This window comes from Ranitomeya imitator, chromosome 8 (genome assembly GCF_032444005.1).
Source record: "Ranitomeya imitator isolate aRanImi1 chromosome 8, aRanImi1.pri, whole genome shotgun sequence".
Lineage (NCBI taxonomy): Eukaryota > Metazoa > Chordata > Amphibia > Anura > Dendrobatidae > Ranitomeya > Ranitomeya imitator.
This window is the reverse complement of record NC_091289.1, coordinates 187,344,714-187,356,990: the sequence shown is the minus strand read 5'-3', so window position 1 is coordinate 187,356,990 and position 12,277 is coordinate 187,344,714. Positions and strand designations below refer to the sequence as shown.

At 48.7% G+C, this 12,277-nt stretch overlaps 1 protein-coding gene across 5 annotated transcripts in view; it reads left to right on the top strand.

Annotated features, from left to right (window-relative positions):
• Window positions 1–12,277, top strand: part of DOCK7 (dedicator of cytokinesis 7) — a 131,583-nt gene that overhangs the window by 88,147 nt on the left and 31,159 nt on the right. The window lies entirely within an intron of this gene.

Here is a 12,277-nt window from a genome sequence, read left to right as displayed (position 1 = left end):
TCTGATACAGTCTGCATTAAAAATTACCACCACTAGAGGGAGCTAACTGCATACATCATTATAATTGATATTAGTGAGGGTTGTACATATTTGTAGTGAGCTCCCCCTAGTGACAACTGTATAAATCTGTATGCAGTGAGCTCCCCCTAGTGATGGTTGTATAAATCTGTATGTAGTGAGCTCCCGTAGTGGTGTCTGTATAAATCTGTATGTAGTGAGCTCCCCCTAGTGGTGGCTGTATAAATCTGTATGTAGTGAGCTCCCTCTTGTGGTGACTGTATAAATCTGTATGTAGTGAGCTCCCGTAGTGGTGGCTGTATAAATCTGTATGTAGTGAGCTCCCCCTAGTGGTGTCTGTATAAATCTGTATGTAGTGAGCTCCCCCTAGTGATGGTTGTATAAATCTGTATGTAGTGAGCTCCCGTAGTGGTGTCTGTATAAATCTGTAAGTAGTGAGCTCCCCCTAGTGATGGTTGTATAAATCTGTATGTAGTGAGCTCCCCCTTATGGTGGCTGTATAAATCTGTATGTAGTGAGCTCCCACCTGTGGTGACTGTATAAATCTGTATGTAGTGAGCTCCCGTAGTGGTGGCTGTATAAATCTGTATGTAGTGAGCTCCCCCTAGTGATGGTTATATAAATCTGTAAGTAGTGAGCTCCCTCTAGTGGTGGCTGTATAAATCTGTATGTAGTGAGCTCCCCCTAGTGATGGTTATATAAATCTGTAAGTAGTGAGCTCCCCCTAGTGGTGGCTGTATAAATCTGTATGTAGTGAGCTCCCCCTTGTGGTGACTGTATAAATCTGTATGTAGTGAGCTCCCCTAGTGATCTACTATATAATTGTCTAAGGGTCACTTCCGTCTTTCTGTCTGTCTGTCCCGGATATTCATTGGGCGCGGCCTCTGTCTGTCATGGAAATCCAAGTCGCTGATTGGTCGCGGCAAAACAGCCACGACCAATCAGCGACGGGCACAGTCCGGAAGAAAATGGCCGCTCCTTACTCCCTGCAGTCAGTGCCCGGCGCCCGCATACTCCCCTCCGGTCACCGCTCACACAGTGTTAATGCCAACGGTAACGGACCGTGTTATGCCGTGGGTAACGTTACCGCTGCTATTAACCCTGTGTGTCCCCTATGCGGCATCAATAGTAAAAAAAAATGTAATGTTAAAAATAATAAAAAAACAAAAAGCCAGCTATACTCACCCTCCGTAGTCCGCCGAGCCGCTCGCGCCTGCCGCCATCCGCCATCTTCCGTTCCCGGCGATGCATTGCGAAATTACACAGAAGACTTAGCAGTCTCGCAATGCATCCTGGGAACGGAAGATGGTGGCAGCCACACGCGTATCACCGGAGCTTCGGTGGATCCCAGGGGTGAGTATAATTTTAATTATTTTTTTTAACAGGGATATGGTGCCCACACTGCTGTATACTACGTGGGCTGTTAGATACCGCGTGGCTGCTATATACTACATAGGCCGTGTTATATACTATGTGGGCTGGGTGACATACTCCGTGGGCTGTGCTATATGCTGCGTGGCTGCTATATACTGCTTGGGCTGTGTTATATACTGCGTGGCTGCTATATACTGCGTGGGCAGTGTTATATACTACGTGGCTGCTATATACTGCGTGGGCTGTGTTATATCCTACGTGGCTGCTATATACTGCGTGGGCTGTGTTATATACTACGTGGCTGCTATATACTGCGTGGGCTGTGTTATATACTACGTGGCTGCTATATACTGCGTGGGCTGTGTTATATACTAAGTGGCTGCTATATACTGCGTGGGCTGTGTTATATACTACGTGGCTGCTATATACTGCGTGGGCTGTGTTATATACTACGTGGCTGCTATATACTGCGTGGGCTATGCTATATATTACATGGCCAGTGTTATATACTGCGTGGCCTGTGTTATATACTGCGTGGCTGCTATATACTGCGTGGGCTGTGTTATATAGTACGTGGCTGTGTTATATAGTACGTGGCTGTGTTATTTACTGCGTGGCCACTGTTATATATCGTGTGGCCTGTATTAACGCATTGGGTATTCTACAATATGTATGTATATAGCAGCCACATAGTATATAGCACATGCCACGTAGTATTTGTCTGCTATATACTACATGGCTCCTATATACTATGTAGTCTGTGCTATATACTATGTGGCTGCTATATACATACATAAATATATATTCTAGAATACCCGATGTGTTAGAATTGGGCCACCATCTAGTGACTGTATAAATCTGTATTGAGCTCTCCCCTAGTGATGGTTGTATAAATCTGTATGTAATGAGCTCCCCCTACTGATGGTTGTATATATCTGCATGTAGTGAGCTCCCCCTGTCGGGGTCGTCACGACAATACCCTTCATCCACCAGTCATTCCAAATTAGATTAAGAGCATGTTGGTACCGGAGTGAAGGATGAGTCAGACACAATGCTGGTTCAAACTCATTGCATGCTCGTGTGTAACGTCACAGCAACGACAACTGAACTTTATTTCCTGATACACAACATTATATGATCTATTGGGGGAAGGTGTGCAGAGGGCGGGGTTAGGCGGGGTTTAAGCAATGTATCTAGTATTCAGTCCTTCTGGTTGGTCTGACGTCATCTGATGAATCTTCCTTTGTCCACGTCACTTTAAGTTTCCATTTCTCCAGAAATGATACTTTAGCTTCAGAAACGAAAGTAGATTCTTGGCAAGAACAAAAACTAAGGCAAAAGTGAATACTGGCAGCCATCTTAAATACAATTACATATGCATTAGCAAGTATGAAGGGAAAAACTTATTGTTTCACAGCATAAGAATACATAAAGTACAAAAGAGTATAAAGATATATATTTTTACCTTGACAATCCCCCCTAAACACTAAGTTTTTCCCTAAAAAGAAAGTTCCTTCGAGACTGTCCATGTGATGGGGAAAGGGGAGGTGGATTTCTTCATCCAGACACCTCAGAAGCTCTCCCCTTGTGAGAGGCCTCCAGGCAGCTGAACCCTTCACTAGCTTCACATGGAGTTCTCCCGCTGTCCCTAAACTAAATCTCTTAGCATCATCTGAGAGTAAGGGGTTTTGTCTAATTTCTTGAGGGGGACGTACTTGGGGATCTCCCCTGGATCAGTGCCATCGTACTCTAGTGAGTCTACTTCTTGGTTGAGGAAGGTGCCAGTCGGAGTTGCCTTAGTGATAACCTTTTTATACAGGGGAATAACACAACAGAGGATTATCGATCCAACTACAAGAAGGGCAATCAGTACTAGACAAGCTTGTTGAAGGAATCCTTTTAGCCCACCCAACCAACCGGAAAAGAAAGATGTGTCTACTCCAGCATTAGATTTTAATTCTGCTGCCAACCCGTTTATCTTTTTAAGGGCTATCATGGTCTTTCCATTTACCCCAGAGTTCTGAGGGATATAGGTACAACACTCCTCTCCCACCATCCCACAGACTCCTCCTTTCTCAGCTAAGATCATATCAAGGGCTAGTCGGTTTTGGAGGGTCATTCTAGTGTTAGGGCCCAATTCCTCAACTATACCTTGGAAAACATCACAGATAAAATTGACAAACCTTTGTTCACTGTAATATATGTAATTGATCCAATCAACATTTTTATTAATCTGCACCTGTGGGATTCTAGAAGTAAAGCTAGCATAGATCTAGTTCTGGGCTTTAAATTGGTCAGGCACCCCCCTTGGCACTCCAATGCCATCGACATATACTAATGGATCTTCTTCATAACTCATATGGAGCTGATCGAGACTTCTCCTCTTTCTGGTATATTCATCAGGTATCTCCGGATCCCAAGGTAAAATCTTGAACTGCACAGCTAGTTTAACAAGGGTGCATTGACCTGTCCAGGTATTAGGCAACCTAGGACGGAGCTTACCATCTCCACATAACCAATAAATGTTGTACATATACTGTGTATGATTAGCTAGCAAGTCAGTATCCAGGGAACTGTTTCCTTTGCAGAAACCTGTCTCGAAGACCCCTACTGGTGTACCTGTAGTGTCGTGGGAATTATAGCAGGTATAATTATCAGCTAATACGGTTATCCCTCCTGGGACCATTAGTGTGGGTTCTTCATGAATTAGTGGAACATAATCTGAGCAATCAGTGGGCTTTAGACCGTTCAACAGATTCATAACACAGGCAGTGGTATTGTCATCAGGAAAAAACAATGCATGTGTGTATAGATGTGTATTCGCTGCAGCACAAGCAATACGTCCTACAGAGATATTCTGGACTCGTACATTGTATCTTACCCATTCTAACCATACATTTTTCCTTGGGGCTGTTTGTGTTTCTATGGAGAAAACTTCTTGCCAACTGAGGCCTGGAATGGGGATTGCTTCGTTAACTATATTTTGCAAACGTTCACCTGGGCCTGTTTTAGCTGTACTGGTAACGGGGGCCTTGGTTGGTCTGAAGCTAATATCCTGGAGCTGTATATGGCCTAAATTCCCATAGTATCCACTATTAAACACATTATGAAAATATCTTCCCAGCACAATTGTTATCTCTGGTAACACATATATAATACTGGATAATTCCCTCTATCACCCGCTGAGTCTCGGGGCACTTGACTACATCGCAGAAATCAAATCACCAGATATTTACCGGGGCCGTTAGGTTTACCCAGAGAATAGTGGCACCGGAATTCTTATTTACAATAGGGGCCGGGAAGGTAGGGGCGAGGATGGCCCCCAGCCTCTGGACCAAAAACAACAGCAACATTTTCCTTCGATCATCACTGTGAGTAAGCGCTGGTTCGGTCTCTTTTGCAGTGTGAAGCGTAGATCCAGGTGCTCTTTCCTTCAAGTTTTACTGACATAGCTTTTCACGACCATAAGACCACCAGACTTCAAATTATGACAAGTATCGGTTTCTGCTGAATCTGGAAGGGAAAAAGAAACTAAAACATGGGTGTTAGCAACATTTTTTTTTCTTTATCGCCTCTCATTGGGGGACACAGGAACCATGGGTGTATGCTGCTGCCACTAGGAGGCTGACACTATGCAAATAAAAAAGTTAGCTCCTCCTCTGCAGTGTACACCCCACCGACTGGCATTATACTCTTCAGTTTAGCTTGGTGTCAGTAGGAGGTGGACACGGGTCTTTCAATAGACCCTTATCTACCTCAATGTGCGTCGTTTTCTTTCAGGTTTTTCCGGAAGGGATACAGGGTGAGCAGTCACACCTGTATTCCCACAAGCGGACTATAAGTACGGTGTGTACTGCCACCCCGTATCCTCATAGATCCCTCTCCAGGACCAAGATCCTGGCACACAAGCGTGCTCAGAAGTCCGGTCCTGGCTCCGTCCCCCACCCACTCGCCCACCAGAGCCTGTCGGTTGGAGGAGACGAGGACGTCCATCAGCTCCCTGGACGTCTCACCCCCTTTTAAGGTTAGTACCGGCGTGGGACGTTTAGGTGAGTGTTTCCCCTATCCCGTCCCAGATCCTTATTGGGGGGGGGGGGGGGGGGGGGGGGTTCTTGTTAAGGGCTCCCAGACGGTGACCCTCTCTTACCCGGTCATCGCCCGTATCCTTTGCGGCGCGGCCGATATTTTATCAGTGAAGCATTTTTCCCTATAATACAAGGGCCTTTCTGCTCCAGCGCGGGGCCCCTTCTGGCCGCAGCGCTCTTTTCCCGTGACCAGCACCTTCTTTCTAGACAGCCCTTGGCTGCCGTACGCTCCATTCCGCGGCGCACTACCAGCGCTGCGGTTTTTCACTAGTCTGCCCTTCCAGGGCTCTCGTCTCTTTGGTTCTCAGCTGGACCAGATCATTAAGGACGCCACTGGGGGCACAAGTTCCCTTCTCCCCCAGGCTAAGCCTCGTCGCCCTCCTCCTAGACGGCAGTTTCGCTCGTTTCGGCCTTTTCGTCGCTTCGCTGCATCAAACTCTTTTTCCCAGCAGCAACAGAGGCCACAGGCACGTCAAGAGAAGAAGGCGGTGTCCTTCAGGCCCACTCCGTCCTGGCGTCCTCGCTATTCCCAGGGTAGATCGTCCAGGCCCAGGACTGGAAGATCCACTTCCGCATGACTCTCGGCAAGACTCCAGCCCAACTCCCAGGTTGGGGGGCCGTCTTCTCCATTTCAGGGACGTCTGGATTTCCGCAGTAGAGGATGCATGGGTCAGGGAAGTTGTATCCTCGGGATACAAAATAGAGTTCGCCTCCCGACCCAGAGATCGTTTCTTCCAATCTCGTCCTCCAAAAGATCCCGCTCTGGTTCCGGGCTTCTTCGCAGCCATCGCTTCTCTGCTCAAATCCGGGGTAATTGTTCCCGTCCCAGAAAAGGAACGGTACACGGGTTTCTACTCGAACCTCTTTGTGGTACCGAAAAAAGACGGCAAGGTTCGTCCCATTCTGGACCTCAAATTGCTGAACAGGAGGGTCCGCCTGAGACACTTCAGGATGGAATCCCTTCGTTCAGTAATTGCTTCCATGGAGGCTCAGGAATTTCTATGCTCTATAGATATCCAGGACGCCTACCTACATGTTCCAATATTTCCCGGACATCACCGTTTCCTGCGCTTCGCAGTGCAACAAGATCATTTTCAGTTCGTCGCCCTGCCGTTCGGTCTCGCAACCGCGCCAAGGGTGTTCACGAAAATCATGGCGGCGCTGATGGCCATTTTGAGAGTCAGAGGCTTGGTCCTGTTTCCATACCTCGACGACATCCTCATCAAGGCTCCGTCCTTTGCTCAGGCCCGCGAAAGCTTGTCCATTGTCCTCGACACCTTTTCCCGTTTCGGATGGCTGGTCAACCGGAAGAAGTCCTGCCTTATTCCTTCTCAGCGCATCATCTTTCTGGGCATGCTCTTCGACACTCGTCAGTCCAGAGTCTTCCTTCCCAAGGACAAGAGATCCACCCTTTGTCGGGACATACTCTTGCTCCAGGGTCCTCGGCCTCCCTCCCTCCGATCGGCCATGAAGGTTCTGGGGAGGATGGTAGCTACCTTGGAAGCGATTCCCTTCGCCCAATTCCATTCTCGACCCCTTCAGCAAGCCATTCTGTCTCAGTGGGACAGGTCGGTCTTCTCCCTGGATCGGCCGATCAGACTCTCCTTTCGGGTCAAGCGGTCTCTCAACTGGTGGCTGACGTCTCCTCTCATCTCCCAGGGCAGGTCCTTCCTTCCGGTTCACTGGCAGGTGGTGACAACGGATGCCAGCTTGATCGGCTGGGGTGCGGTTTTTCGCCACCTGACGGTTCGGGGCCGTGGGTCGCCGCAGGAGTCTGCTCTGCCGATCAACGTCCTCGAAATTCGGGCCATCTTTCTGTCCCTCCGTCATTGGGAAAGGATCCTCAGGGGCCTTCCAGTCCGGATCCAGACGGACAACGCCACGGCTGTGGCATATGTCAACCATCAGGGGGGGACTCGGAGCTCCCTGGCCCTTGCCGAGGTATCCAAGATCCTCCTTTGGGCAGAGGCAACGGTTCCGGTGATATCCGCGGTGCATATCCCCGGCGTGGAAAACTGGGCAGCCGACTTCCTCAGCCGCGAGGGTCTCGCGGCAGGGGAATGGTCCCTGCATCCGGAGGTCTTCCATCAGATTTGTCTTCGATGGGGAACTCCGGACGTGGATCTCACGGCGTCTCGAATCAACAGGAAGGTTCCGCAATTCGTCTCCAGGTCACGCGATCCTCTCGCAGTGGGCGTCGATGCTCTGGCCATTCCTTGGTCACAGTTCGAGCTGCCCTACCTGTTCCCACCTCTTCCATTACTGCCCAAGCTGTTGAAGAAGATCAAAGCGGAAGGGGTGCCGGTCATCCTGATCGCCCCGGATTGGCCCAGGAGAGCTTGGTTCGCGGAGCTCGTCAACCTTCTCGCGGACGCTCCCTGGAGCCTTCCAGACAGGCCCGATCTGCTGTCCCAGGGTCCGATCTGCCACCCGAATTCTCGGTCGCTCAGTTTAACGGCGTGGCTGTTGAGACCGCGGTTCTAAGAGCGTCCGGCCTTTCGGACCGGGTGATTCACACCATGATTCAGGCTCGGAAGCCTTCGTCTTCCAGGATCTACTACCGCACCTGGAAGGCCTACTTCCGTTGGTGTGAGTCCAACCGCGTTCCGCCTATGTTTTTTTCCTTGCCTTCTCTTTTGGCCTTCCTTCAGGCAGGGCTGGATTCGGGCCTGGCTCTTAGTTCCCTGAAGGGCCAGGTCTCTGCGCTTTCCATCCTCTTTCAGAAGTCCTTGGCCTCTCGGCCACAGGTTAAGACCTTCTTTCAGGGGGTAGCCCACGCCGTCCCGCCGTACAGGGCCCCTGTGGAGGCATGGGGCCTAAACCTAGTACTGGACGTTTTGAAGGTTTCTCCCTTTGAGCCTCTTAGGGAGATTCGTCTATCAGTGTTATCTTGGAAGGTGGCCTTTCTGGTGGCCATCACGTCCATTCGCCGCGTTTCCGAGCTGGCGGCACTGTCTTGCCGCCCTCCGTTTTTGGTCATTCACCAGGACAAGGTGGTTTTCCGACCCCCACCTTCTTTTCTTCCTAAGGTGGTTTCCACCTTCCACCTCAACGAGGACATCGTTCTACCTTCCTTTTGTCCAGCTCCGACTCATCCTCTGGAGCGATCGTTGAACAAGCTGGACCTCGTCAGGGCAGTGAGGATTTATCTGGATAGAACATCCTCTTTCCGGAAGACGGATTAGTTTTTCGTCATTCCTGATGGCACGCGCAGAGGCCAGTCGGCTTCTAAAGCGACTATTGCTCGATGGATCAGAATGGCAATTTTGGAGGCTTACCGGGCCAAGAACAGAGTGCCCCCTCCTGGGATTAAGGCTCACTCTACCCGGGCAGTCGGCGCCTCCTGGGCGGTGCACCACAGGGCTTCCGCCCTACAGCTTTGCAAAGCGGCAACTTGGTCTTCCATCCACACGTTCGCCAAATTTTACAAGGTCCATACCTATGCATCGGCGGACGCCAGCCTAGGCAGAAGGATCCTGCAGGCGGCAGTGGTGAGTCCTCTGACCTGATGGAAGTCTGTTTTTTCCCGCCCTTGGGACTGCTTTGGGACGTCCCATGGTTCCTGTGTCCCCCAATGAGAGGCGATAAAGAAAACAGGATTTTTGGTTGCTTACTGTAAAATCTGTTTCTTGAAGCCTCCATTGGGGGACACAGCTCCCTCCCAATGTTTTCTGTTGTTATCTGTTCTATGACTGTTCTCACGTTACAGTTCTCAAGTTTGTGGTTATGGTTTTCCAACCTTGTTTCATTATCTCCTACTGCTTTCTCACTAACTGAAGAGTATAATGCCAGTCGGTGGGGTGTACACTGCAGAGGAGGAGCTAACTTTTTTATTTGCATAGTGTCAGCCTCCTAGTGGCAGCAGCATACACCCATGGTTCCTGTGTCCCCCAATGGAGGCTTCAAGAAACAGATTTTACGGTAAGCAACCAAAAATCCTGTTTTTACTAAACTGAATAACATATTGAACAGCATGGTCAGTTTCCTCTATAACTACTGAGACTGAAAATTTGCAACTGAGAACCTAGCACCAAACAATATCTCCTATGGGGACAGGCTATGTTTTGAAATAGAGGTAGTATGAATATGTAAGAGCCCTGGCCATGGAGCCGTAGTCTCCTGCATCAATTTGGTCAATTGTCCCTTCAGTGTGCCGTTCAGCCTCTTAACTTTCCCACTAGATTGTGGATGGTATGGAGTATGGAGGGCTACAGTGGATCCAAGCATTGTCAGAACCTCCTGATACACATGAGAAGAAAAGTCCGGGCCTTGGTCACTTTCAGCAACTTCTGGAACACCATATCTGCATATAACTTCCATCACCAGTTTCTTTGCTGTGGTCTTTGCAGTCATGTTGGTAACAGGGAATGCTTCTGGCCAACTGGAGAACATATCGACAACCACCAGACAATATTCATACCTTCCAGACTTAGGCAACGTGATGAGGTCCACCTGGAGCTTTTGGAAAGGATAGTCGGGCTTAGCAAGGTGCTTCGGGGTTACACGTTGAAGTTGACCGGAATTGCAGGTCTGACAGATACCTCGATGTGTGGGCCCATGCGCCCACGTGGCATTAGCAGGGTACATCCGCTTAGGGAGACACACAAGTTGGTCCTTTTTTCAGCGACCATTGTCCATACGTGCTCCATCAGCTTTCCACTGCTTCACTTCTTCCTTTGGAGACATTCTCTGCATCGTCATTAAGCGGTCTCGCGGGGTCCGGCAGAAAACCTCAGTCTGGCATAGATCATCAGGTTCCTGTAGAATCAGTGTTTCTTGTAACTGTTTACGCTGAGAGCGTGTGGTCACTATAGCTGGTATGGTCTGTTCAACGGGTAGGAGAGCAGCAGCTTTTGCTTGCATATCTTCAGAGGCGTTACCACCAGTCTGTGGCCTGTTCCATAGTACCATGCTCCTTAACTTTGATAATGGCCACCTGGGTAGGTAATTCGATTGAGTCCATGAGGGCTTTAACAGCTTCAACACTCTTCACTGAGTCCCGGCAGTAGTAACAAATCCTCGATTAGCCCATAGGGCTCCGAAATCAAGAGCAATACCAAATGCATACTGTTAGTCCGTGTATATATTAGCCCGCCTGTCTTTGGCCAGAACACATGCAGTAGACAGATCCTGAAATTCTGCTTCTTGTCCTGACAGGGTGGGAGGGAGTGAGTGCAGCTCCGTGCACTACAGTGTCTTCCGTAGTAACAGCGTATCCTGTGTGGAGTCTGCCAAAATCATCACCATATCTTGAACAGTCTTTCAGGGCCTTGTAGAGAAATTGCATTATGCGGGGTGCGTCCGGTATTCACTGACAACAATAAGTACACAGTCCAAGGAAACGTTGGAGTTCAGTCTCATCCTTTGTAGCTGACGGCTATTTTTCTTTCTTCTGTGAGGTGTCTGGCACCCTGAAGGAGACAGTGACCCAAAAATATCACTTGACCAAGGCAGAACCGAAGTTTCGAGGCCGAAACCCGACAGTTCAGATCTGCCAGATACTTGCGAAAACTAACAGTGGCAACAATGGCTTCCTGCTCTGTCTGTGCACACAAGAAAAAAAAAACAAAAAATTACCCACATACTGAAGCAGCGTGACATAAGGATATTCTAACTGCCAGGGTTAGAGACACTATCCCCCCCTATTTTTTTTTTTTTTCAAACTGATCGGGAAAGGGCGTGTAAGATACAGATCTCATTATATTCATCTACATAGGGGTTATATAACATAAATACCATCTCACTATCATCTTGGCTCACCAACTCTCTAGGTCTGCTCAAGTGCACTTATACGTCCATCATATTGTCTTTGTATAATGGGAAAGGTTTGTTCTCAGGGTCAGACAATTATTTTAGCGTAGCTAGCTAGTCAGAGGGCTTCCAGGGATAATACTCCTGTATCTGTCTTACACTACCTGATGTGGTTGGTTCTCTGGTGGTTGGGGGTGACTAGATGACCGGTTGGGGGTGACATGACATGCTGGTCTACAGCTCCTTCCCAAAAGGATTACTGTCGGCTTACTCCCAAAAGTTAATGTCCCCACTACCCACAATCCTGTGTCAGCTTCTTATATCACTACATGTGATCTTATCTGGACAGGAATCAGTGTAATTCACTTAGGTTGGGTTGCAGCACAGATTATACAAGTATTTCTCCAGTCTGGGTTTGTCTGACCGCAATATTTACAAATCCATCTGTCTTGTCTTGGTCTGAGAATTAACATGGCGAGGGAGATTTCCAGACACAGGGTTAAAATGGATATTGGAACGTAAGACTGGATTTGTGTAAGGGAGGGGGGCTGGAGCTGAAGCCCGGGCCACTGATAAGGAATGGAGCTGCGAGCTGTGTCCTTGCAGCTGTGGCGGGGGCGGGGGGGGGGGGGGGGGAGGGGGACTAGAGAGCGAGTAAAGATCGCTGCAGCTGCTGATACAGAATAGGTTAAGTTCTTCTGAAAACTTTGGCCCCCCTTTCTCTGGCCCGCAGCACAAAGAGGAAAAATAAAAAAAAAACAATTCGCGCAGGGGTTCACCCCTCCCATAGGCTATAAACACAGAGATAAGAATTTACAGCATTCCTCAACACAAAAGAAGAAAAACAACAACGCAGCTATTTGACTCCCCCCTCCCATCGGGTGTCTCGGAAAACCACACAGAGTAGCGGAATACAGCAATTCTCAGACTCAATTAATTTCTACAAAACCTTCACACAATTCATATACCAAAACACCTTAGAAAAACCAATGATTGAGATATTTTATAACCAAACACGGGCTCTGCATCCTTTCATCTTTCCTCTCCAT